This window comes from Acomys russatus, chromosome 19, assembly GCF_903995435.1.
Source record: "Acomys russatus chromosome 19, mAcoRus1.1, whole genome shotgun sequence".
Lineage (NCBI taxonomy): Eukaryota > Metazoa > Chordata > Mammalia > Rodentia > Muridae > Acomys > Acomys russatus.
This window is the reverse complement of record NC_067155.1, coordinates 15,785,243-15,812,633: the sequence shown is the minus strand read 5'-3', so window position 1 is coordinate 15,812,633 and position 27,391 is coordinate 15,785,243. Positions and strand designations below refer to the sequence as shown.

Genomic DNA, 27,391 nt, shown 5'->3' with positions numbered 1-27,391 from the left:
TGGGGTGAAAGTGCCCGTGGTGACCAAACAGGACACACTGAGTTACAGTACGCAGACACCATCCAGTCTCACCTCCTCCTCATTCCATCGCAATGAAATGAATATAGGTGGATGCTGAAGCCAGAAAACTTATTTTCCTTGTTGCACACATTCTGAGTGCTTGCGTGGATCAGGCCTCATCCTAGATTCTGGGGAAATGAAACGGCGGTTCACGGACCACACTTGCACCCCACGGGGACCAGCCTTGACGGAACCGTAGTGGATAGTTAGCTACAAGCCCGCGATGGCATCTAGGGGAGAGGAGAACTATGGGAGCTGGGGGGTCGGGGAGGGAGAAGCTCACTGGTGCAGGTCACGTGTAAACACCTTGGAACAGCAGTTCTTAGCCTTCCTGATGCTGCGACCCTTTAATACAGTTCCTCATGTTGCAGTGACCCCCACCCAACCATACGATTATTTTCACTGCTGCTTCACAACTGTAATTCTGCTACTGTTGTCAACCGTGATGCAAATATATCTCTGTTTTCTGATGGTCTTAGGTGACCCCTGTGAAACGGTTGGTTGACCCCCAAAGCGGTTGTGACCCACAGGTTATAAAGGAAAGGTTGTTCACGCCAAGTGTTGGGGCTCTCTCTCTCTCTCTCTCTCTCTCTCTCTCTTTCTTTCTGTCTCTCTCTGTCTAAAACGTCCTCAAAGCCACGTTCCCTCACTGTGATACATCAGTCCCCAGGAGGCTCCCCTGGGTACATCCCTAGGTGGATCATGGGGTCTCCCAGCTGTGGTCCAGGTCTGGGGGGGCGGCTGTGACCCAGATGCTCATCACAGCTGGCACCATGGAGGGAGACTGCAGGAGGCCTCATCTGGGAGGCACCGTGGGCACAGGTGGGTAGGTACAGGTGTGGGGTGGCAGATAAGCGTGGGCCGTCCCACCAATCGCTGGAAGGTCAAGGTCACAGGGATTCAGACCTGCTGGTGTGTTGGGCAGCTGCAAAAAGGTTTTGAGGAGGGGTCTAGACTGTATGGTGCAGGGGCTGAGCCTAGCAGGGCTGGCTGCCTCAGAGCCTGGTGAGGAAGGGGGGGAGGATGGGGCACCCTTGAAAATCTGATGGTCGGTCTTCCAGCCCCAAGTCTTCCTGCTCTCTGTGCAGGGAGTTCTGGTGAAGGCGAGCGGTGTTCGTTTCTTTTCCTTGCTCCTGGCCTCATCTTTCGGCTACCAGCAAGAGTTGAACCGGTGACAGTTGCCCTCAAATGGAGACTTGCCAGGGGATAGGGGTGGAATCTGGACCCCCCTCCTACTAACACTTCATAGTTTCCTGAGGCCTCTGGTGGTCAGGCCTGAGATAAGTCAGACCCCTTCCTGTTTCGGTCCTCATCATGAGGAGATGGTCCTTGAAAAAACCGTGCTAGGAATTTTGGGGGTTTATTAAAGGTTTGGGAGGCTGATTCTTTGAGCTATGTGGCTCAGGCACCCCATAGTGTATATGGGAAAGAAGCAAGGATCCCCCCCGCCTTTCTTTGTTTTGTTTTGGTTTTTTGTTTTTGGAGACAGGGTTTCTCTGTGTGTAGCCTTGGCTGCCCTGGACTTGCTTTGTAGACCAGGCTGGCTTCGAACTCACAGAGATCCGCCTGCCTCTGCCTCCCGAGTGCTGGGATTAAAGGCGTGCACGCCCAGCTCCGAGGCAAGGCCCCTTTTGAGAACGGAGGAGCCCCCGCAGTCAGAGAGAGCTGTTTCACAGGCCCGGGAGATGGCTCAGTTGGTAAAGTACTGGGTGCATGAGAATGAGCGCCCCAGCTCAGATCCCCAGCACCCACATGAGAAGCTGGGTGTGTGTGTGTGTGTGGGGGGTACATGCCTATAATCTCAGTGCTGGGGAGACAGAGACAGGCAGGTCCCTGGAGCTTGCTAGCTTAACCGGTGAGCCCTATGCTCAGTGACAGATCCCTCTCAAAACATAAGGCAGAGGGGGCCGGTGAGATGGCTCAGTGGGTAAAAGTGCTTGCTGTGCAAGCCTGAAGACCTGAGTTCAATTCCCGGGACCCTCTTCAGGAAGCTGAACTCAGTTTCAGGAAGCTGTCCTCTGGCACCCACATGCATGCTGCTGCACTCCTGTGTGGGCATACTCACACACACACACACACACACACACACACACACACACACACACACACACACACACACGTCATACTGCCGCCCAAGGTAATCATGAATAAAAATAAGGTGGAGGGAGATTGAGGGAGACAGCGGACCTCAACTTCTGGCCCCCACACGCACTTACACACACCAGCGCGCACACTTGTACATGTGTGCACACACACCAACACATACACACCACAGCAACAAAAAAGGAAGAAGAAAAAAAGGAAAAGCCAGGCCCTGTGGGACATGACTATATCAGTAACAAAGATGTAGAGGCCGGGGCCGGGCGATGTGGTGCATGTCTTTTATCCTGACACTGCAGGAGGCTGAGGCAGGTAGATCTCTGTGAGTTCGAGGCCAGCCTCGAAAGCGAGTCCAGGACAGCCAAGGCTACACAGAGAGACCCTGTCTTAAAAAACTGGGGTGGGGGAAGAGTTAGAGTCAGCCTGGGCTACAAAGCAAATTTAAGGCCAGCCTGGGCTACATGGGACCCTTCTCCCACATGAAAGGAGGAGTGCCCCTTCCTTGGCTTGTAAGCCCCACATAAGCTGGCACCTCTGTGTCAATTTGAATTTTATTTCTTTCGTCTCAGCGCCCGAAGATCAAGCCACTTACTTTTTTGCCTCTCTTTAAACCCATCTTCTGCCTCAGGGCCTTTGCACTTGCCATCGTGGCCGGGGAAAGCTCTTACCTCCTCATGGGGGCAGCTGTTCAAATGACACCATCACTGACTGTTCCGTCTAAAGTATCACTCGCAGTCCACCCCCCCCCCCCCCCCCCCCCCCCCCCCCCGCCTCGGTTTCTTCTGTAGTCCTCATGTGTATTTTCCTTCTGCTGTAGCTCTTCCTCCACTACAAAGTGCAGAGGACGGGCTCTTGTCTCGTCACAGCCACACCCTGGCACCTAGCACAGCAGCACACAACAAGCAGCAGTCAGTGATGTGTGCCTCACCAATGCCACGGTGGAGGAGAAGTCAGGAATGAGTGACGAAGCCCGGCCGTGGTGGCGCACGCCTTTAATCCCAGCGCTCGGTAGGCAGAGACAGGTGGATCTCTGTGAGTTCGAGGCCAGCCTGGTCTACAGAGAGAGAGTTCCAAGACAGCCAGGGCTACATAGAGGAAACCCTGTCTCGAAACCCCCCTCCCCTCCCCCCCCAAAAAGGAATGATAAAGGTTATTTCCTGGGGGACCATGCCTATCGGTGCCATCAGGGACATTGACAATGCAGTTGCCTCCTGTCTGCTGGAGACTCAAAGCAACTTTGTTTTGACATAGGGTTTATGTAGCTCAGGTTTGCCCCAAACTTTCTAAGTAGCCAAGGATTGACCTTGGATGCCTGATCCTCCTGCCCGCACCTCCTGTCTACTGGTATGCGCTACCACCCTCATTTTCTGCAGTACTAAGGATCGGACCCAGGACCCTGTGAGTGTTAGGCGGGCACTCTACCAACTGAGCTAGATCCTCAGACCGGTCCTCTGATCCTCTTGCTTCCAACCTGAATGTTGTGATTACAGGCCTGGGCCACCATGTTGGGTATAGGGGATGCAATTCAGTGCTTCCTGTATGTTAGGCTACGTTAGGCAAGCTGTCACCAGAGCTTCCGCCAAGCCCTGTCTTCTTTTTTGTTTTGTTTTGAGACAGGGTCTCATGTAAACCAGGCTGGCCTCCAATACCTACATAGCTAACAATGACCTTGAACTCCCGATCCTTCTGCCTCTCAGAGCTGGGATTCTAAGTGTGAGCTTAGCATGCCTGGCTTTGTGTCTTGGCTCTGTGACCATAGGTCCATCAGGAGCTTCCTTGTGGACAGAGAACAGCTGCAGGGGTGGTGGGGACACTGAAAACAAAATTTATTCAGTGCCTGCCAGGGGTTAAACATTATCCTGAGTGCTTTGAACTTTTTTTGTTTTTGTTTTTCAAGACAGGGTCTCTCTGTCTAGCCTTGGCTATACTGGAACTCACTCTGTAAACCAGCCTGGCCTCAAACTCACAGAAATTCGTCTGCCTTTGCTTCCCTAGAGCTGGCATTTAACGCGTGCACCGCCAACCACCTCCTGCCATGGGTGCTTTGAACTTAATAAAACATTTTTTTTAGATTTATTTATTTATATGCATGTGTTTGGCCTGCGTGTATATCTGTGCACCAAGTATGTCAGGTGCCCTCAGAGGCAAGAAGAAGACATCAGAGCCCCTGGAACAGGAGTCAAACGTGCTTGTGAGCCTCCGGGTGGATGCTGAGAATTGAACCTGGGTCCTCTGGAAGGTCAGCCAGTGCTCTAACCACTGAACCACCTCTCCAGCCCTGAACTTTATATTATTTACTTTTGAGGTTGTTCATTAAAAAGGAAAAGGGAGGGACAAATGTGAGCATGGAGGATTCCAAGGGAGTCTGGTCTGGTGCTGGCCCTGTGGTGAGCATGCGCACACTAAGGCTACTTCAGCTTGAAGTAGCAGGGAGGTCAGACCTGGGGTCAGGGAGGGTCCTACTGCACTCCCACTCTTTTTTTCTTTTCTTTTCTTTTTTTTTTTTTTTTTTGTTGTTGTTTTTTTGTTTTGGTTTTTTGAGACAGGATATCTCTGTGTAGCCTTGGCTATCCTAGACTCGCTTTGTAGACCAGGCTGGCCTTTGAATTTATAGAGGTCCACCTGTCTCTGCCTCCTGAGTTCTGGGATTAAAGGCGTGCACCACCACCGCCACCCAGCATACAACACTTTTTAGCAGAAGCCCCAGGGACACTGTAGAGGCCGTTGAGACAGCAACTGTCAGACAGGAGGGACCGGCACTTGGCACCTGGGTTTCTTCCTTATCAACCCACTGGGAATGGTCGTTATTTGTGTCTGGACCACAGATCCTGGAGGGGTCTGACCTAGAATTAGATTCGGGAAATGCTTGTTGAATGGATGTGTGAAGGAAAGAAGGAAGGAGCGGACGTGCACCCACAGGAGCATATTTAGCCAGGTACCTCCATTGCGCTTGCCGCTCTGCTCAGGTTAGCGAAATGCCGCTGCCATCTTCCTAGTCACCCGAGGTACATGCACGCCATCTTTTCTGCTGCTCATTGGCCACTTTCTCCGTGTCTGTACCCTCCTGAGTTCCCACCAAGCATAGATTATCCTTGTGACGTCACACCTTGGCATTGTGAGGCATGTATTATTATCCTTATGTCTGAGCAAACCGGTTTCAGAGAGATGAAGTGACTTGCTCGGGGTCACACAGTGAGGGGGTGGGAGATCTCCTGTTTTGTTTGTTGTATTTCCTTCGGAATCTCTTGTAGCCCAGGGTGTGTGTGTGTGTGTGTGTGTGTGTGTGTGTGTGTGTGTGTGTGTGTGTGTGTGTGTGTATACAAGTGTCTGTACATGCATGAGGAAGATCTTACCTGCCTTCTTTCATCACTCTCTGCCTCATTTATTTATTTGCTTATTTATTTATTTATTTTCGGTTTGTCGAGACAGGGTTTCTCTCTGTGTAGCCCTGGCTGTCCTGAACTCACTTCGTAGACCAGGCTGGCCTCAAACTCACAGCGATCCGCCTGCCTCTGCCTCCCGAGTGCTGGGATTAAAGGCATGCGCCACCACGCCAGGCTTTCTGCCTTATTTCTTGAAGACAAGGTCTATCTGGGCCAGGCGTGGTGGGCCTAAAGAGATGGCCAAACAGTTAAGAGCTCCTGTTGCTCTTGCAGAGGACACAGGTTCGATTCCCAGCACCCACATAGTGCCTCACAACCATCTGCCTATGACTCCAGCTCCAGGGGATCTGAGCTCTTCTTCTGGTCTCCTCAGGAACCAGGCACACATGTGATGTTCATACACAGTGCAGTAAAAAGCACTGAGACACATAAAATTTTAAATTAATAAATCATTTTAAAAGAATGTAAGGGCAGCTGGGTGGGGTGGTGGTGCACGCCTTTCATCCCGGCCCTGGCAGGGGAATTGCTGTGAGTTCAAGGTCAGCCTGGTTTACAAAGCGAGTCCAGGACATCCAAGGCTACACAGAGAAACTCTGTCTTGAAAAAAACAAAACAAAACCTTACGGGGGCTGGAGAGATGGCTCAGTGGTTAAGAGCACTGACTGCTCTTCCTAGAGGTCCTGAGTTCAATTCCCAGCACCCACATGGCAGCTCACAACCATTTATAATGTGATCTGATGCCCTCTTCTGGTCTGCAGGTGTACATGCAGGCAGAGCACTGTATACATAGTAATAAATAAATAAATCTTAAAAAAAAAAATCTCAGCCCTTGGGAGGCAGAGACAGGCAAATCCCTGAGTTCAGTTCAAGGCCAGCCTGGTCTACAAGGCAAGTTCCAGGACAGCCAAGGCTACACAGATAAACCCTGCCTGAGGCGGGGGCGGGGGAGATGAAGTCTCTCACTGAACTGGAAGCCACAACTCAGGAGTTTCAGATACACAGTCATGTCCAATTTTTTTTTTTTTTTTTTTTTGGTTTTTCGAGACAGGGTTTCTCTGTGTAGCCTTGGCCATCCTGAACTCACTTTGTAGACCAGGCTGGCCTCGAACTCACAGCGATCCGCCTGCCTCTGCCTCCCGAGTGCTAGGATTAAAGGCGTGCGCCACCACGCCCGGCTCCATGCCCAATTTTTTGTGTGGGTGCTGGGGACTGTAACTTGAGTCTTACTGTCCTTCCCTTGAGCCATCCCGGCTGCCCCCCCGCATGGTCCTGCTTCCACTTCAAGTGCTGGGGTCAGAGGTCAGAGGTAGGTGCTGCCCTGTCTGCCAGAGGTCTGGGGGCTGCAGAGCACATGCGCCTCCTGTGGTCCGTGTGGACACTTAACTCTGACAGTTCTCTCCTCCTGGCCATGCAGCGGCAGGAACTGGGAGCCCCAGTTTCTGCTTCTGGCTCTCTAATAAGCAGCTGAGTATCACTTGGGGCTCTCAGTAAGGAAGCCGGACAGAATTGAGCTCGGTCCTATCCTGCCCACAGATTGACAGCCAAAGCCAAAGGGTAAAGCTCCCGGTGGTGCTCAGATCCATCCACTTTTTTTTTAATTTTTATTTTTTAAGATATAGTTTGGCTATGTAGCCTTGGCTGGCCCGCAGTTCTTTATGTAGACCAGGCTGGCCTCAAATTTAGAGATCCACTCTCCTCTGCCTCACGAGTACCGGGATTAAAGGTACACACCAGGATGTAGGGCCCCACCCACATATCTGAGGGCTCTGAAATTCTGGGTTTGGCTTGGAAGACATGACTGGCAGGGGGTGGAGAGCCGAGAGGCAGCGCGCTTCTTGCTTCTTGCGGTTTTCCCTGGGTCCTTGGCTGCAGTCCAGCTGATGGAGTGCTCAAACTCCACTTCCAACAGTTACTAGCATGTTGTCACGCATATCCATGGTAGAAAAACAGAAGACACAGACACTCAGGGATAAGAAAGACCATGGTAGTTTATTTTAATGAAAGAAAAAAAAAACAACTTAAAAAAATTATTTTTGCAAGTGCAATGGCACACAGCTATTAATTATACCTTTCAGGAGGTGGAGACAGGAAGATGAAGTGTTTCAATTCAATCAGAGCAAATAAAACAAAAAACAAAACAAAAAAAAAATCAAAGGCTGGGGGTGTGGCTCAGTGGTAGAGCCCCTGCCTAGAATCCCTCAGTGAGGGGCTGGGGTGTGGCTCAGTGGTAGAGCCCCTGCCTAGAATCCCCCAGTGAGGGGCTGGGGTGTGGCTCAGTGGTAGAGCCCCTGCCTAGAATCCCCCAGTGAGGGGCTGGGGGTGTGGCTCAGTGGTAGAGCCCCTGCCTAGAATCCCCCAGTGAGGGGCTGGGGTCGTGGCTCAGTGGTAGAGCCCCTGCCTAGAATCCCCCAGTGAGGGGCTGGAGTCGTGGCTCAGTGGTAGAGCCCCTGCCTAGAATCCCCCAGTGAGGGGCTGGGGTCGTGGCTCAGTGGTAGAGCCCCTGCCTAGAATCCCCCAGTGAGGGGCTGGGGCGTGGCTCAGTGGTAGAGCCCCTGCCTAGAATCCCCCAGTGAGGGGCTGGGGTCGTGGCTCAGTTGGAGTACGTGCCTAGGTAGGTTAGGTATACAAAGCCCTTTATTTCTTTCTCTGCCTAGTTTGCCCCCAAACTCACTGGAACAAGGATACTAGGAAGTCAGGTTTTTGATATCTGCTCCAGACCTTTTCTTTCTTTCTTTCTTTTCTTTTTCCTCCTCTCTGTCCTTCTTTTTGGCTGTGTCTGTGCTCGTAAAAATGGAATATATACTTCATGCTTGGGTGTCTAAGTTGCATTCCCCCCCACAATGGATTATGAGTGACACGTCTGTGTGAGTGAATTTATTTCAGGCTTATTTTCCCCTCAGCCCCGCTGTTTTCCTTTGTGCGGCTGCTGTAGCATCACTTATTGTGTCAGCCCCCAGCAAAGAGACATCCGGGTTCTTTCACGGGTGTCCCCAGGTACCAGGTGAGGACGCTGAGGCTGCAATGTGAAGTCTCTCACAAGGGTGAGCACTCTTGAGGGCAGGTAGAAGTGCTCTGGGTACGGTCCCCTGCTTTACCTCAGCCAGAGGGGAGACAGTATGATTGGAGAAGGCCTGCCAACACATACTCCTAGGGGAGAGAGGAAGGGGCATCTGAGGAGATCGCCCTGTCCCAGGCCCTGAGACCCAGGCACACGCACGCTGCGTGTGTCCTGCCTGTGCTCTACCCGTCTCCCTGCCTTGTTCCCTAAGCCCGTTCACAGCCTGCTCCATCCTTGCCAGCTTATCAATAGGTTAAGTGGCCGGGTCAGCGATATTGACCATTTGATTAGGACCTTGTCAGATCAATCCCCAGCTCATCTCACGGGCCTCCCCCCCCACCACGTGTTCCTTCTTGCTCTTCAGAGCCTGGAAGCTGCCGGCTGCAGAAGCGACCATCCTCCCCACACAGAACCCCCACATTGAGAGCCCTTGGCCTTGCCTGAGCCATTTTTGGCTCTCTCTAGGTGCCAGCTGCCTGCCCCACACCTCTGGCTTTGCAGTCAGGGGACTTGTTTGCCACTGGGTCCTATGGGCAGGCAGTCGGCAACTGCCTGCTCTCAGCTGTCTGATCTAGGAGAAGAGGCCTGCCTTACGTTTTCCGAGCCTTTGTGTCTTCAGCAGTGTGTTTGCAGCGTAACCAAGAGTTGAGAGGACTCTGCGATCTCCCTTGCAGAGTATAGCAATGTTTGGTGTACAGACTATGTTAGGCCATACCCACCATTCTGCTAGAATTATTCATATTTCTATGTTTGCGCTGCCCTGTGCCTCAGAGGAGGTGTATATGGGCAGGCTGCCTCTGGGGAGACAAGTTGGCACCATCATCATAGCTTTGTCCCCAAGTCTGCAGCCATATCCTGTTCTGGATGATGCCAGGGATCCCCTGAGTAGCCTGACCTCACCTCGCCCTCAGGTAGCTCATCATACGGTATAGGTGGGCACAGCCAAGCAGTTTAGATGCTGTCGGCTGGGAGAAAACCTGAGGGCCAGGGAGACCCGGTCCTGTGAAAATTGGACTTTGTGCCTTCTGCGATGCAGCTTCAGGGAGCAGGGTTCAAGTCCCCGTTCTGCCTCGTCCTGTACTTGGTGCTGGCCAGCTCCATTTCTTACAACGCACAAGAGGAGCTTGCCAGGCAGGGCTCTCTGCACACTGGGCTCTGCCTACAGATAATCTGTGCGGAAAGGCTCTCTCTCCCCTCTGCTGAGGACAGGGCGGAGTTCTGGAAAGTGGGATGAGAGAGTTGGAGGCAAGCCTGCCCAGGGTGGTGCTGCCCATGGGCGCTGTGCAGGTAAAGGTGGCAGAGGGTTGAGAAACACCACGTGGGCCCTGCGAGCTGCCTTAGGGGAAGACCCCAGCCCTAAGGCGCTGTCTGACTGAGGCGGGGGGTGGGGTGGGGGGCTCCTCTGAGACTGGGGATTCCCCGCCCGCCCGCCATCACTTACACCAATATTGACGGTTAATGCCGTGTCGCCACCATGTTCAACACTCAGCGCGGCTAATTGTTTTGACTGGGAATCGGCACAAGGCGATTAAACGCCATCGATTTTGCCCTGCGCGCTGCATCGATTTTTAAATTTCCTATTGATCCCAGCCCTAAATCTCCTTAACCAAGACCTCACCGTGGAGATGACAGCCACTGATTAGCCCTGGGGTGGGGCAGTGCATGAGATGGCGGGGGTGGGGGTGGGGTGGGAGGGGCAACTCCCAAGGGGGAGCCACCCCATCTCTCCCTCCCTCCAGGGACCCTTAACTCCCTCTAACCTTGAGGGTGGAGGCCCAGCCAGACTTATAGGGAGAAAGGAGGGAAAGGAGAGCTTGGGGTACCCCCACCTCTGTTGCTTCTCTCTCTCTCTCTCTTTCTCTCTCTTTTTTCTTTTCTTTTTCCTTTTTGGGATTTTTCTGATCTCTCTGCATACTCACATCACTTCTCTCTCCTCATCTCTTCTCTTTTCCCTCGCACCATCTCTCTCTCTCTCTCTTCTCCATCGCTGTCTTTTTCTCTCTTCTCTTTCTGAACACCACGCCTCCCCGAATTTCCCGAATCCTTGTCAGATCCTGGGCCTCCGACTCATATCTGCGCCTGCCTCCCTGCCATTAAAAAAAAGTCCTGGAAAGCGCATGACTAGACTTGCCCTCACTCTTTTGCAGGCCCCTGCGGCTTCTCCCTTCCTGGGAGTGTACCTATGGGCTCACACAGTGGGTCTGGGCTTTGTGGTCTGACTCTCTCAAGACTCCCTCTCTCTGTTATTTCTGTTTGTTTGTTTGTTTGTTTTTTGGAGCCAAAGTTTCACTCTGTAGCCCAGGTTGGCCTGGAGCTCTCCGTTATACTCCAGGCTGCCTTCGAACTTGAGACCAATTATCCTTTCTCAGACTCCCAAAAGCTAAAGATTACAGGCATGAGCCACTATGCCCGGATGATCTGGGGGGGGGGGGGGAGAGAGATCATAAAATGCCATATTGTGTATGCATATGTGTAGGGATGGGCACACATGTGTGTGTGTGTGTGTGTGTGTGTGTGTGTGTATGTGCATGTGTATGTGTGGGAATGGGTATATAGACCGTAAGCAGCTCAGCAGGTTGAAGGGTGTTCTTTCCAGATGCCTTAGTTGGTATAAACCTCTCCCAAACAGCGCGAACAGCTGGTTTCTGCTTTTTTCCAGGCAGCTGGTCTGGTCCCTCCGTCTGTTTCATGGCTTGGCTTGCCTATTCTGAGAGAGACTCTCAACTTTGATTGCTTACTCTGGCCAGGGAGAGGGCCTAGTGAATCTGTTTGGTTTCAGGAACTTCCTGAAGCTACTTTTGAGTTGTTTACCTTCCTGCTTAAGGAGCTAGCATCCCAGCGGGACAGAATGTTTCCATCTCAGGGGAAACTGTTATGCTGCAATATGTATGTGGGGGGGGGGGGGGATGGGTGCGTGTGTGAGTGGGCGCCTGTGGAGGTCTGCCGCATCATCCCTTAGGAACTGTGCACCTTGTGTTTTGTATATTCTTTCATTGGGATCTGGGGTGGTGGGAGGGGGATGCTACTCGGGGATGCTGATCAGTTTAGGCTGCCTGGCCAGGGACCCCCCCCCTTCCCACCCCCACCCCCCGCCGGGATCCTCCTGCCTTTCTGCCTGCCCAGCCCTGGAATTATGAGCAGCACACCAAGCTCTTTAAAGTGTGGGTTCTGGGCATGCTCCTGTGCTCAGCGCTTAGGGACTGAGCTGTCCCCCCAGCCTCTATCTCCAGGACAGAGTCTCGCTATATAGTCCAAGCGGGTCTTGAACTCGTGATCCTCTTGCCTTAGGCTTCCACGTGCTAATGAGGGACCTGCCATGCCCAGCTAGCCTCCATCTTTCTCAGCACAGCTCGCCATCTGTTTCTCCCATCGATGTTACCTAATGACAGCCCTTCTGTCCCGCAGTCCCTGCCCCCCGCCCCCCCTCCCCGCCTTCCCCCAAATGCCTACCGCAGGCAGAGGCTAGAATGGTCTTTACATGGGCTTGGGCAGCTTCCCAAGAAGCCTGTGTATCCAGAAAGTAGGAGAGCAGGGTTCAGCCCCCGACAGGGAGACCCCAGCTCTGTAGCTATACCTGCCTATCAGTGAGCTGAATGGGACTTTGGCTTTAGGTTCTGCCGCCCTGCCCCATGTGCAGAGCGAGGATGGTAGGAGCCTCTCTGTCTTCCGTCCTGTATGTTAAATATAAAATAAGATGCCAGGCAACAGACATAATATGAAGTTTATTGTAGAAGCGTGGGGCGAGCAGGAAAGGGGGAGGGGCGCCCCAGAGGGGGGGGTGGATATCCGGGACACCTGGCACACCTAGTGCCGGGCAGGTGATGATGTCATCGGTTGTTAGGCAGCCTGGAGGCAGGTATGCTAACATTCCTCCCTTTTAGGACTGAAGTGGCTTAGAAGCCAGTTCTCCTTGGGGACTGCCTGCCCGCCTGGGCCACAAGTTCATTCACCTCCTAGACTTGGTTGGCTGTTGCCTCACCAGTCTGCCCTTGGTCTGCTTGGCCTCCACTAGGATTCCCATGGCACCTCCTGCCTACCACAGCACGTGGGTGGCAGCTCTCTATCCTGGCTTCCCAGCTTGCCTATGAGCCCCTGGAGAAGCAGAGCACACACCATGTCTAACTCATATCTTGACTCCCACACTTGAGTCAGAGGCAAAAAAGAAAAAACTTTACCAGCAATCTCAGCGCTGGTGAGGCTGAGGCAGGAGGATCTCCGTGAGTTTGAGGTCAGTGTGGCATAGTGAGCTCCAGGCTGGCCTGGGCTACATACAAGGTTCTGTATCAAGGGAGGGAGGAAAGAAATAGGAAGAGAAGGAGGAGCCGGGCGCGGTGGCACACGCTTTTAATCCCAGCACTCGGGAGGCAGAGGAAGGCGGATCTCTGTGAGTTTGAAGCCAGGTTCGTCTAAGTGAGTCCAGGACAGCCCAAGGCTAACACAGAGAAAACCCTGTCTCAAAACCAAACCAGACCAAGCAAACAAACAAAAAAGGAGGAAGGAGAGAAGGAAAGAAAAGAATGGAAACATTTGTTGCATAAATGAATAACTGAATATACAAATGTCCAAGCTAGAAATACCATAACCTTACAACTTATATTTTCATGTCTCTGCTACTCATAGGTGCTTCGTCATGATCATTTTCAAATTTATTCCTCACCAGATCTTGCCAGCACCCATTTAAGATACGGTTTGCTAATTAATTGATTCATCCATCAATGTATGACTCAGCACTTATGATCTTATAAGGCTCTTCACATTTGCCAGGTTCTCTGCCAGCTGCTAAGGCTGCAACAGGATTCCAGGAACTTCCCGAAGCGGGAATCTTGGCGGCACGCTGAAGTTCTAGTGAGAGTTCAGGAGGCTAGGCGAGGGGGATCATGGGCTTGAGGCCAGCCTGGGCTACATAGCAGCATAGAAAGACTGCCTCGTAAAATTAATAGGGCTGGGCGTGGTGGCGCACACCTTTAATCTCAGTGCTGGGGAGGCAGAAGCAGGCAGATCTCTGTGAGTCAGGCGAGCTGGAGATGCGTAGTGAGATCCTGTCTCGAAATCAAGACAAGGGCCAGAGAGATGGTTTAGTGGGCTTCACGTGGTAGAATGAGAAAAGTGCTTCCTGGCCATTGTCCTGTGATCTGTGCTGTGTGTCCTTTGACATGTGTCCTACGAATGCACACCCACACACACCCACACACCCCCACACAAAATACATAAGTAAAATTTAAAACCAAAACAACAACAAAAACTTCCCATCTGATGGGAGAGCAGGTGTTCAACAAGGGCCCACTATGCCCATTATAGGGTGGAAACACTGAGACTAGAGGTGGGCATCAGAGGCTGGGCGTGGTGGCGCACACCATTAATCCCAGCACTCGGGAGGCAGAGGCAGGTGGATTGATGTGAATTCGAGGCCAGCCTGGTCTACAAAGGGAGTCCAGGATAGCCAAGGATACACAGAGAAACCCTGTCTCAAAAAACAAAAGCAAAACAAAACAAAACAAAAAACCCAGAAGTGGTCATGGAGAGCAGTGAGTGGCCAGTAGCACCCGAGTCTCAGGTGCTTGTCCCTATGGTGTGTGGATCTGCAGCTGTTGGTGGGGATACAGGAAGAGGGCCCCTCGACTCAAGGGGGAGCCTCATAACCGCTGCCCAGGGACATTCACTCTGTCTTCTCTCCTTCCAGGTTCTCGGCTGGACCGGGTTGGTGGCCTGAATGTATTAGCTTTGCTCCGTCTGCCCAAGAGGTAAGGATCGTGCCTTGCAAGTTGTGTATTTCTGTGCCCTGGCCTTCTTGCTCTCCTGGGTTATGCCCCTGGCCCTGCCCTTGGGGGTGTGGCCACCGTTCCCTGTCTGTTTCCAACCCCCAGAGGTTCCATTCTGTCTGGCATTTTAATTTCCTTAGTATGTTTCGTACTCCTGGCTTCTAGGTTTCAGTGAGCGTGGACTGTGGTGGCTTACGGTTACATCTTTGGGGCCCAGTGTGCGTGATTACAAGGGGTTTGAGAAAGTTAATGCCAGGGCCAGATGTGGTGGCGCACGCCTTGTAATCCCAGCGCTTGGGAGGCAGAGGCAGGCGGATCTCTGTGAGTTCGAGGCCAGCCTGGTCTACAAAGTGAGTTCAGGACAGCCAAGACTGTCTCGAAACAAACAAACAAACAAAAGAAAAAGAAAGAAAAAAGAAGAAAAAGAAAAAAGGAAAGAAAAGAAAAACAACCAAAAAGAAAGCTAATGCTACCATGCTGCCATCTATAAATGAGAACAAGATGGCACCGTGGGTAAAGGTGCTTGCCACCACCCTGGATGGACCTCAGTTTAATCTCTGGATCCATATGGTGTAAAGAGAGGACTGATTCCTGCAACTTATCTTCTGGCCTCTACACACAAACTATAGTACATATACCACGTCCGTATAGACGCTCACAAATAAATAGATAAAATTTTAACATTTTTCTTTAAAAAAGAAATATTTAATTTAATTTTAATTTATGTGCATTGCTGTGAGGGTGTCAGATCTTGGAGTTACAGACAGTTGGGAGCTGCCATGTGGGTGCTGGGAATTGAACCCAGGTCCTTTGGAAGAGCAGGCAGTGAGTGCTCTTAACCATTGAGCCATCTCTCCAGCCCCATTTTTAACATTTTTCAAGGAGGATAACAAAACCTGCCCACCCTAAAGAGGGTCTTGAGGACAGGAAACGGTAGCGAAAAGAAAGACAGGCCGTGTGATCCCAGGCGTGGCTCAGTTTCCCTATCTCCTTCAAAGGAGGAGGATCCCCAGCCCCCACCACACCCCCTGCCTCGGTGAGGCAGGAAGATGACATAAGCTACCTTCCAAAGCATGGAGACCCTGGCACTGAGGGCTGCAGACACACAGCTAAAAGCGTCCCTGGACAAATCAGGATGCTCAGGAGCCCAGCAAGACTCCCAGAATGGAGCCAGGACTCCCCGGGGGTTTATTGTTGTGGGAACCACAGACCTAGGCATCTGCCTTGCTGTGGACACCTCCCACTCATCCCTTCTCCTGGCAATGAGTGAGTGGCAGGGGAGGTAGGAAGTGAGGTCTGTGAAATGGGACCCCTCATCTTACCACCATTATTTTAACTGGAGTGACTGAACCCACAGACTCAGGGTCCTGGAGAGTCAACTATCCCCACTGTAGGCCTCCTGGTCAGCAGTCCCTGGTTGTCCCCAAGTCACAGGTGCCCTTTGGGAAGCCAAGGAAAGCTGTAGATCATGGGTGTCATTCACCTGGTGGGGCGGGGCCGCTGCACGCTCATGTACAGACAGCCCTGAGTTACTAGGCTTTGGGTTTTCAAGGGGAGCAGAAGACCTGGGCTTGCAACGAGATTAGTACAAGGCTGTGCTCACTCAGCATGCACCAAGCCCTAGGACCCATCCTCAGAGCCGCATGAGGTAGGCATGCCTGCTGTCCCGGCACCTGAGAGGCGATCCTTGGTTGCATAGTGAGTTTGAGGCCAGCCTGAGCTACACGAGACCCTGTCTCAAAGAGGAAAACGAAAGACAGACAGACAGGCAGGCAGACAGACAGACGTTTCTATGGGACATCTCCCAGTTTCTAAATGCTGACAGCTGACGTTAAGATTTCAAAAATCGCTTTGCGGTCCAAACCATTTGTCAGGCCCCTAAATGTGTAGTTACAGACTGGGACCCAGGGAAACACAGACGTGTGTACCCAGTATTTCAGCAACTCGGGGGTTTTCTTCTCCCCGCCCCGTGAAGTTCATTCATGAGCTCTTGTTTTGGCTGGTAACTATGTGGGCACCTTAGTCACAGGGCCCCAGCTGTCTGACATCTGTCTCTCTCTTCCTCCTCCCTCATCACTGCCTAGCTTTGTAACTGAGGCTGATCTCAAATTCTGAATCCTCCTGCCTCAGGTTCCTGCTAACATGACAGGTATGGGCACCAACACCTCCCCCTCCCTACACCCCCCACATCCCCCACCCCGCTTCTTCAAGGAGCCATGTTACATCTTTCCCAGTCTTCTCATGTCCTCGGATGCCCTTGAAGGTGAAAGGAGGCTCTGCTAGCTTCTAGACTGCATCAGTTTGGGGGTTAGAGGCTGCTGTGAGGGCTGCCGGGAGCTAGGTTAAAGTAGAGGGCTTGGGCTAGTGGTTAAGAAGGCTGACTGAATCACCAGAGGCCCCTGGTTCAATTCCCAGCACCCACGTGGCAGCTCATAACTGTCTGTAACTCCCAGATCTAACACCCTTCCTTACACAGACATACACGCAGGCAGCGCACATATGTCTCATTCAAAGTGGCTCTCTGTTGCCTGAAGTCACTCAGCTTGCCAGACAGCCTGGGTACCATTCTCGAACTCGGAACTGCCTGAATTTAGTCCTTTTATCTTCTTTTTCTTCTTCCTGGAATCCCACCACAGCATTGGAAACCCCGCGGACCTCTGTCCTGTGGGAGTGAATCTCTCTGAGGTGAATAGAAACCGATTTTTAGCAGCAATTACACTTGGCTTGCATGGAAGGGCTTGGCTAATGCTAGGACTCTGCACGGGCTCGCCGGGTTGAAACTACGGTCATTCGTACGGTAGAGAGGTGTTCGGCTATTGGAGTTCCTTGCAAACTAGCTTTGAAGATGGGTTGCCACAGTACCTGAGCGATTCAAGGACAAATTTGTCCTCCCACCCCCATGCCTAAGGAGGCCACACCAGGAAGGCAGATGTCTCCCCAGATATGTCCCAGGGCTTCCTCATTGATCCCCATGAGAGCTGGGACCCCAGGATGAGTAAGACTCTTAGGCCTGGGGTCTGCCTAGGCTGCCCCAGCAGAGGCATGGCTCCCTCAATCTGTCTCTAGTTCTTTTTTGGGCTCTCTCCCCACCTTTCCTCTCTCTTCTATGTAAGGTACTCTGCTCTGGGCAGCCCCCCCACCCCCACCGCCCGGGGCTGTTTCACCCCATCCCTATCCATCATGCTCCTCACTTGGCTTAGGGTCTCCCCAAATGCTTCATAGCGCCTCCTCTGTGCGTTACACGTCTACACATCTGCAGTCGGTTTCCTGGGGGCAGTTGTACGCTCAGGAAGTATTTGTCCGGATGAATAAATAAGCGAGCAAACCCACACAGCCAAATCCACAGCCGTCCTTTTTATTACTGCAGCACCCTGGCCCCACCCCTGGGCCTTCTCACTTACTAGGCCTGGAGCAGCTGACAGGTTGGAGGATGTCTGAGGCCCCAGAGGGGTCCCCAGGCTGGGGAAGAATCAGGCACAAGCTTTATCTACCCAAGTCTGGGGTTGCAAGGTATCAGGTCAGTGGAGAGAGGGAAGAGATGACCCACCCAGGGTCTCCGGGGACATCTTTGGTTCTTGAAGGGCCAGGAGAAGCCACAGTAGGTTTAGCTCTGGAAATGATATTGGTGACAGGCTTATCAGCTTTGGGACCCGTGAGCGCTGCTCTGGCCTTACAATCCATGTGTGTCCGACTCTGGTCCCCTGGGCTTGATGCCCTCTGAACACCAAGGCAGGAGCCGGGCTCTGTTACCATCTTCCTTCTCCATGCACGGAAGTGTATGGTAGCCAAACATGGAGGTGACACGGGGGTCACAGGAGTGATGAGGACAGACTTGGGAATGTGGCCCGAGACTCCTATACTCCCCATGCGAGAGGCCTGAGGCTCTGAGGAGCCCGAAATCATTTGTGTGGGGTGGGGGTGGGGGACAGACAAGGCTTACATTGCTGCTGGGTCTGACGAGGTGACTTGGAAGAACCCAGAGCTACTGAGGCAGTCTTCAGTGACCAGTGACCAGTGACCAACAGGGCGGGTATGCCTCCCGCGGGTGAAAGATAGCAATGAATGTAGATAAGACAAGTGAACCAGCAGACAGACGGCCAACAATTTTGCCAGATACCAGATCCAGTTGAGGCTTCCCCTAGTTGCATCTGCAGTATGGGGGCGGGGTAAGTCTCGACTTCAGCACCAGCTAGGGTGTGTGCTGTTACCCTTGCGGCTTAGGGCGGGGTCCAGAGCCAGAGCTTCAGTGGTGGAACGGCGGGTGGGGGGATGGGCCAGCTCCTTCGCTGGCAGTGTACCAGCCACACTGTGTGAATGGGCAGCCGTCCTTCCTGGCCGCGAAGTCCAGACTTGAGGACAGTGGGTTTTAAGAGGTAGCCAAGCGATCGGCTTGATGCCTTTGTCTGTGGCTGCCATCTCCAGGCAGGGCCGGTGGAAACAGCTGTCTGTTTGAGAGTGTCTCTTGCCACAGGGTGGGGCTTACAGATCTGGGGGAGGTGAGGGACAGAAAGCTCACCTCTTTTAGCAGGCTAGGTTTCGGGGCAAGTCCCTGGAATCTTGGACGGCCCCACAGCAAGTGAAGACAAGCTGTGTGGGTTCAGAGCCCTGATCCACAACAGAGGCAGGCCTGGGGGCGGGGGTAACCCTGGGAGCTTTGTGCAAGGCCTGCTGGGAAGCCCACTGAGTTCCGAGGCCTCTCCAGCTCACCAGCCCCACAGGTCTCTCCACTCCTGGCCTTCCGGGTCCTCACCTTTGGCTCTCTCTGTGCTCCCAAAGGGACTCTTCTCTTCCCTCTGCTCTCTGTGTGAATGTCTGTCTGCCTCTCCGTTTCTTCCTGAGTGGTTCCTCTTCCTCTGAGCCTGGAGATAGACGAATAGAGTGCTTCTGGCCTCAGAGACTGCGACACGGAGGTGTGGGGCCGGGCAGGGGTTTGGGGTGACAAGGACAGTGACAAGGAAAACAAAACGGCAGTGAGGACAACAAAGAATGGTGACAGTCTCCTTTGCCACCCCACCCCCACCCCCATACTCCAGGAGAGCTTTTTTTTACAGCGGGGGGGAAAGATTTGGGGAGTACACTTTTCTTGAGGCACATGGCCGACAGGGCGTCCAGAGGGATCCTTACCCGACATTGGAGAAATGGTGGGGGAACTCTTGAGAAGAGTAGAAAGAAAAGGGAGGCAGTGGAAATGCCTTTTCCGGACAGGAGAGAGGAGTAGAGACAGGTAGGAGGGGCAGGAAGTGTAACCCCAAGCTAGGGTACATGGAGACTCCCTGTAGGTGACGGGACAAGGTCACCGGCTTGGTACTGAGGACGAGAGATGGGGGCTAAGGGCACCAGAGAAGGAAGGCACAGCCGTGAGGCTCCAGGTGTCCTCCCTGGGTGTCTGTACCTGGTAGAGTGTAAGTGATGAGACACGGAGGGTGACATTAGCTGGCTGGTGCGTTGGTAAGGATGGGTACTGCCTCAGGCTGTCCATCTTGTCCCCTCCTCACTCTGGGCTCTGGGGGACCAAGGACTGTGGGAGAGCCTAGGGCGTGGGGAGAAAGCTGAGTGTGTGTGTTTCTGGGGAGAGGTCTTTGAACTGGGCCTCCCTTCTGCACTCTCTGTCTCTGCTGACTCGGGGGTCCTCACTAGTGTCTCACTACCTCTGTCTGCGTGTCTGTCTTTCATCTGTCACTGCCTGGTCTTTTTCACTCTTTGTGTGTGTGTGTCTTTTTCTCTGTGTTTTCTAGCTGTCCCTTGCTGGGGCTCCCCATATCTTTATCCATGCCCCCCCTACCCCCAACCCCGTGCAGCTCATCCCTGGCTTTTCACTGTATAATCTACGTCTCTGTCCATCCTGGTCTCTCAGTTTCTGCCTGTGCATAGCTCTGGAAGTCCTCCTTTCTCTCCCTCTGTCTAGCTCTGTCTTTTTCTTCATTCCTGTCTCTGGCTGACCATCCCTGCCTCTCTCTCTCTCTCTCTCTCTCTCTCTGTATGTGTGTGTGTGTCACCCTCCCCCTCCCTCCCCCCCCCACTATTTTTTTCTGTTTCTAACACCCACACTCACATCCTACCTCAGGAGTAATTGCTTTTGTCTGGGTTGGACTGGACTTGTGGTGGGGGGAGGGCGGGGGGAGCGGGTGGCGCTGGGGGGGGTTGGGAGGGACGGAGGTCGCTTGGTGGAGTTGAGGTAGTGTCCACCAAAGCAAAGGGTGCAGAGAAAGAGAGGTGCACCCAAGGTGGGAGAAGGACAGGAGGAAGTGTGAGTCCATCGTGGCCGGGGTCTGGGGCGTCTGTCAAGGGACGAAAGAAGGCAGCGCCCTTATATTCTACGTGGAGATGATGTATCGATAAACCTCACTAGCCAGGGTCTCGGTGGCAGCTTCTGGTGCTTCAGCCCCTCCCCCCACTCAGACTCAGGGATGTGACCTCTACCCCCATCACGCATACCGAGTCACCATGACACACACGGGGACACACCCAGAGCCTCCGTCCCACTCATGGGGACGCACTTAGCCATCGACACTGAGGATGACCTAGAGCTCGTAGAACCCGCCGGAGTCTCCACTGCTCCTATAGAGCCTTCGATACACACAGAGAGGACCCTACGGGCTCTGCAGCCCAGGGACAGCCACCCACTGACACGGACACAGAGATTCACTCCACCAGAGACACAGACATGTGAGCACATGCCAGTTTTACCAAGGCACATAGGAATGCTTCGCCACCACCCTTCCTAGGGACGGAGAGCGGTCTCTTGCCATCCGGCCACATCTTCCCCAAGGGCCACAGGGAGCACCTTTGGGGACATACAGTTGTCAGGGAGACACTGTGGACATGTACACACAACACCTAGTGTCCCCAGGACAAACCCCCACGGACTCACACAGTCACATACAGAGACATGGCTGGAGGGTCAGGGCAGTCAGGAGACGATTCTGGAGTGTCCCTTCCCCTCCCCCACCCCCACAGCTTAAGGACCCATGTACGCTGTACATGTATGGCGGCTATTCGGAGTCCACGGCCCTTTGGTTGGACGCTCCTGCCTAACACCCTGAGAGAACCCACCCACGTCCCAACACCTTAAGCCCAGGCCCTGGCGTGAGGCCAAGGACCTGTGGGTAGGCGACAGGCTTGCCCATGGTGCCCGCCCCCCACCCCACCCCCATTCACTTATATCCATTTGCCCTTCCAACTCCAGTATCTGGCCTTCTTTTTCTTCTCCCACAGGCTCAGGATAGCATCTCTCTACTCCCCCTGCCCAGCCAGGGACTCTGCCCACCCCCAGGACTTCAGCCCTCATCCTCACATACTTTCAAAGGGCCCATCTCTCTGAGCTGCTCCCAATTGAGGGGGTGCTTGCTTTCTCCCCAAAAGACTGTCCCTCAGGTTTATCCCAGCCACCTAACCTGCACACACACACCCCCAACACACACCCATCTGTTTCCCTGCCCACCCCCATACTCACCCCCTCTCCTGGCTCTCCAAGCTCTCAGCCTCCCTAAACTCTCCTGCAGTAGAGGAGTATGGAGTGAAGGTTGGGCCCCCCCCCCAGAGGTAGGGGTAAGGGGTGCATGGGGTTGGGTGGGGGCCTGGGTGCGGCTCCAGCAAAGAAAAGGAAGAGAAGCAAGGGAGAGAGAGAGGCAGAGGCAGGCAGGCAGCCAGCCGGCTTTATATCCCTGCTGTATTGATCCACCATGTCACAGCCTGGTCGGTCGATAGCCAGCGCGAAACAGAGGGAGAGAAGGGAGGGGAGCTTTGGGGGAGGGCAGCCAGGACCCCCTTAGTCCTGGTACATCTAGGGTCCCCTGGGCAGGCTGTGGGAGCATATTTAAGCCCCCCAAAAGGAGTGTGCCATGCCCCCCCACTTGCTTTTGGCTGCGGCCCTCTTTCTCCTCAGGAGCCCCCTCAGCCTTGGTAGGAGAATTGAAAGACCCAAGGTTTGAACATTTGTTTGTTTGTTTGTTTGTTTGTTTCCCCAGTGGCTCTTTATCGCCATAGGCAGAATGGCTGCCAGCCACGGCTCCTCTTTGCCATCCAGGGTCAGGCAGGGCACGTGGGAGCCTTCAAGACATGTTGTGTTAGGGCAGGAACAGATTGTGGGTCTACCTTCGCTGTGTGGCAGTCAGTGCGAGAGACACCTCTCTGAAGGCCTCTTCCCCGGTACTCAGAGGCGACCTTTCTGTTTCCACTTGTCTTTCACCGGCAAGCCCGGGCCATGCTGAAGGTTTCTTCTGTCTTTCGGTCTCCCTCACCCTCAGGGGCTGGCCTGAAACACAGAGATCAACCTCTCCAGCCCCTTATCCTCCTCCTCCCACAGCCTCCTATTACCTGTCCCTTCTGTGGGCCAGCCCTGACCCGGAAGAGAAAGGGCTAGGCAAGAGGAGGAGTCATCTTCCTTGCTAGGAGAAGATCAAGAATGGGGCTGAAAACCCTGTGGCTACACCTGCACCCCACATTCTCCCCATGATTCTGTTTCTCTTCTTTGGGCCTCAGTTTCCCCCTTAGCCCCAACTAAATCCTGCCTCAGCTCTGAGATCCAGAGGGATTGGTACCGTTGGGAGGCAGGGGTTGGTGGGGGCAGGGTGCGGGGGGGGGGGATGTGATGGGGGGGAAAGCTATGGCCAGGAGGGTGCTTGCTGTCCCTCCTTCAGCCAAGACTGTGGGTCCCAGGTGCTTCACTGCCAGCCCCCAATTCCCGGGGGGGGGGGCTCCTGTTCTTTGTCTTCGAAGACCGTCCTCCCCTCCCAGCCTGGAGAGGTTGAGGAATCACCTTAGCCTTGACCCGAGGGGGCCGGCAGAGGAGGGGGAGGCAGCAGTCCTCCCCCTGCCTCCTGCCCATGGCCACCTAGGCCCTCTCTGGCTTCCCTCTGACTACCAGGCAGCCCCCCCTACCCCACCCCCAAGCAATGGTCTGCTGTTCCCTTTGTTAGGAAGGGGGAGGGGAAAGAGATGAGCTGAGGGGACGTGGCCTGACCCTCGACCTCTCCCCCTCCCTCCACCCATCTGAGTCCTCAGGGGCTCAGAGCCCCCTTGACGGACAGTTCTGACCATCAGCCAAATGGCTCCGTGAGGAAGCAAGGGGCCAGGTAGGGGGGAGGGGAAGGGGGGTCTATCCAGGGCTGGGAGCCCACCACAGTGTGGGTGTGGGGGTACTCCTAAGTCAGAAGAAAGCCCTTAGGAGGGCTGGCTGAAGAGAAGCGTACATGTGGGGCCAGGCACTGGGGAAACCTTCACTGAACCAGGGCTAGGGTTATGAAGTTAAAAGTGAGGGTTCACCCCCATAGATATAGCAGCCCTTAGTAGCCAACGGGTAGGGCCCTCGGCCTGGGCAGATGCCCCCACCCCACCCCCACCCAGCTGGCAGCATTGGGAGTGCAGTGAGTTTAAAAAAAAAAAATTAAAAGGAAAAAAAAAAAAAACAGGAGCAGGAGAAGCTGGGGGAAAATATATATAAGAAAAAATATAATAAGAACTAAGCGGTGGCTGCAGGAGAGAGAAAGGGCAGGAGGCAGGGAGGGGGGCGCAGGGGGGAGGGCGGCTGGGGCCCTGGTCGCTGCGGAGGCCGGCCGCCGGCCTCTGTGCTGAGCCCTCCGCGTCCCCCCTGCCGGCCCCCTCCAGCCCCGATCGATCCAGTTTCTTGGCAATAAAGCATTTTTATTGTCAGCTGCCCTGAATGGCAAATGTGAGCCTGGTCCTGCTCCCCCCACCCCACCCCCGACTCTGCTTCCTCACCACCCCTCCCCCAACCTGCCTTTACCCCCTCTGCTACTATTCCCCTCACCGAAGAATCGGTACCATCCATCAGGAAGACCTCCTCCTCTTCCTCATCCATGTCAGCAGGCCCCTGGCATGTACCCAACAGTACAGTAAGCCTTCTACCCTCACCTAGGCTCTTGCTCCCCTCCCTAACACCAAACCCATTGGGGAGCAGAAAGTGGTAAGCAGCAAGCCGCCTTAGGAGGCAGCGGCCAGGGCGGGAGGGTGTCGGTGTGGGCAACAGATGATGTCCACCGTGAGGGGAGACAGTAACCAAAGTCGGAAGAACACCCGAGAACAGGAACAATAATAACAGGTGGGTGGCAGCAGCTTGGGGACCTCAGGGGACAGGGACCCCACTCCTTGGCCCTTTTCTACACACCTCTGAGGTCCCTGCTACACTGAACCCCAGGGGCCCCCCCCAAACCTGGGAAGCAGGTGGGTAAAGCGAAAAGACACGGCTGGAAGTTGGCACATCTTCCCACGTGTGCGTTACCCTGCGTCAGCTCTATCCAGGACCGGGGACGACACCACACACACACACACACACACACACACACACACACACACACACACACACAAAGGACTGCTGGTGTGACGGGGCCAGGAGGAGAGTGTTGGGCAAAGCCATTTACAAAAGATCGCAGCCCCCGTGTCAAGTGGGTGGCATGCCGTCTCCCCTCCTTTCTTCTTTCCTCTCTTTGTCTCTTCTCTGTCTCTCCCCGTCTATCCTCCCATTTGACTCCGACTCCTGCTCCTTTATTGCAACTTCTTCCCCAGGGATTTAAAGACCTCACGCACCCCTCTGTTCTCGCTCCCGATGAACACCCCCCCAGCCCCCCATTCTTTTCTCTCTTCATCCTTTTTGCTTCGCTTTTCTCCGGCCTTTTTCCCTGGGCCCTTGCATTCCTGTCTCACCCCGCTTTTCTCCTCACTCCCACAACATAAAGATAAACAGAGACCCAAAGCCTTGGAACTTCAGCCAGAAGAGAGGATGGGTCACAGTCGCCCTCCCCCACCCCAACCTCCCCTCTCTTAGTCTCTGGAAACTCATAGACGCCAACAAGAGGAAGAGCCAACATCCCCCAAGGGACGTGGCCCTGTGCCTGCCACAGACATGCACTGGGGCTTTTCTCAACCCCGTTCTTCCCTCTGAGCCGTGGTCCCGTCCTCTCTTCCTCCAGAGATGGTACGGATGGTCCCTACTATGCCTTGAAGGCTGCGTCCTTTTAGTTCACAGGGGTGTTAGCTCTGACACAAACAGCCATCCCGTGGTCACCCCAGGAGCCCTCAGGGTGGCATCTCATGGATGCAGGCCTGTGTACTCTTTGTGACTTAGAAGCCAAGGAGGCAGCACTGACACTGGGGTTTTTCTCCTCTTGGTCTGGGAACAGAGTGGCCCTGATACCTATGGTCATGGTAAGGTGAGGCTCAGTATCTCACAAAAATAAAAGGACCAGTGATGTAGCTCAGTAAGGTTTTTACTGAATGTATATAAAGCCCTGAGTCTGATCCCCATTAATTAATGTACAGTCTGGGTGTGGTGGCCTGCACGTGTAGTCCCATCATGTAGGAGACCTAGGCAGGAGAATCAGAAATTCAAAGTTACCCTCTATTACAACAAATACAGTTCAAGGCCGGCCTGGGCTACATGAGACCCTATCTCAAAAATAAACAAACACAAATATGTACCAAATGCATACAACAGGTATACACATAAATAAAGAAAATGAAAGACCCCCCACACATCTCCCACCCCCTACCCCCATTCTCAGTTCCCCCCGGGGCAGGGCTGTGACATCAGAGGAAAGGCTTGGGGGTCACGAGGAAGGTGGCCTAGAGTGGAGCAGGGGAGGCGGGGACTCTGGAGGTGTGAGAGGGTCTAGGGACTAGAGAAGGTTGACACCTGGGGCACCTGAGAGGAGGGTGACTCTGGCTGGGACCTTCCTGAGCTGTCCTCTTGGCCCAAGCCTTGCCCTGCAGATGTCTTCACGGGAGCAATTCACCACTCTCCTGGCCTTGGTCTCAGAGCTACACTTGGAAAGAGGAGGAAAGAGACTTAGAAAGAGGAGGAAAGGGCCTGTATTAGAGAGGTCCCCTGACTCCGTGGATAGGACTAGTAGGTTTAAGAAGACCATGGATGGGCGAGGCATCGTGGCGCCCACACCGTGATGCCCACCTGTTGTCTCAGCACTAGGCAGTAGAGGCAAGGAGGTCAGGAGTTCAAGGTCATTCCTGGCTATATACTGAATTCACAGCTGGCTGAGGCCCCAGGCAGTTGCTTAAAAGAAAAAGTGTCTCTTTAGGTTCCTTGGCTGGCCTCAAACCTTGCAATGGCCCCCTTTCAGCCTCCCGGGTATGGGTGGGGGGATTGGGTATCGGGGCGGGTGGGGGGAATTACAGGTGTGTGTGTCTCACCCAGCTTTCATCACCCAGTTCTTTGTTGTTGTTGTTATGTATTTTTGAGACCTTGTAGTTGAAGAGAGGGGTGACACTAGGGAAGGCTCCTAAGGTAACCGTTATTCTACTGTCTTGGCTTCTGGGCATGGGCTGGTCTTTGTAATCTGGGGTACCCTGAGGCACCCCATCACCACTACTACTACCAGCTCCACCACTGCCACTACCTCCCCCTTCCCCACCTTCTCCTTGTCTTCTTTCTTCTTCTTTTTTTCTTTTTTTCTTCTTCTTTCTTCTTCTTCTTTTCTTCTTCTTCTTCCTCTTCCTCTTCTTCCTCTTCTTCCTCCTTCTCTTCTTCTCTTCCTCCTCCTCCTCCTTCACCTCCTCTTCTTTCTTCTTTCTTCTTTCTTCTTTTCTTCGTTCTTCTTCTTCTTTCATTTCTTTCTTCTTCTTCTCTTCTTTTCTTCTTTCTTCTTTGTTTCTTCTTTCTTCTTTCTCCTTCTTCTTCTGAGACAGGGCTTCAGGCTGTCCTGGAACTCTTTCTGCAGACCAAGTTGGTCCTGATCTCAAAGAGACCTCCCCGGCCCCCACCGCCACCGCCACTGCTTCTGCCTCCCAAATGCTGGGATTGAAAGTGTGCACCACCAACGCCTAGCTAAGGCCTCTCTCACTTCTTCTTGGTAGCCAGGAACAGACTTGGGAGTCCTGTGCTGATGAGATGGCTCAGTGGGCAAAGGCACTAGAGTTTGATGCCTATAAACTACATGGTGGAAGTGACTGACTGACTGACTTTTACAAGTTATCCTTTGATACCGCCAGCCCCCACCCCCCGACTGCATCCTTGCTGTGGCTCGTGCATGCATGCGGGCGCGCGCACACGCACACACACA

General features: G+C 53.6%; 1 protein-coding gene across 1 annotated transcript in view; it reads left to right on the top strand.

The window, feature by feature from the left end:
* Window positions 1-14,279: 14,279 nt before the first annotated feature.
* The window catches only part of Pou2f2 (POU class 2 homeobox 2), a 67,752-nt gene continuing 54,640 nt past the window's right edge, over window positions 14,280-27,391 (top strand). The window contains exon 1 of the mRNA XM_051162600.1: window positions 14,280-14,342. The gene's annotated coding sequence lies outside the window, so the exon portion shown is untranslated. The remainder of the gene's footprint in view (window positions 14,343-27,391) is intronic.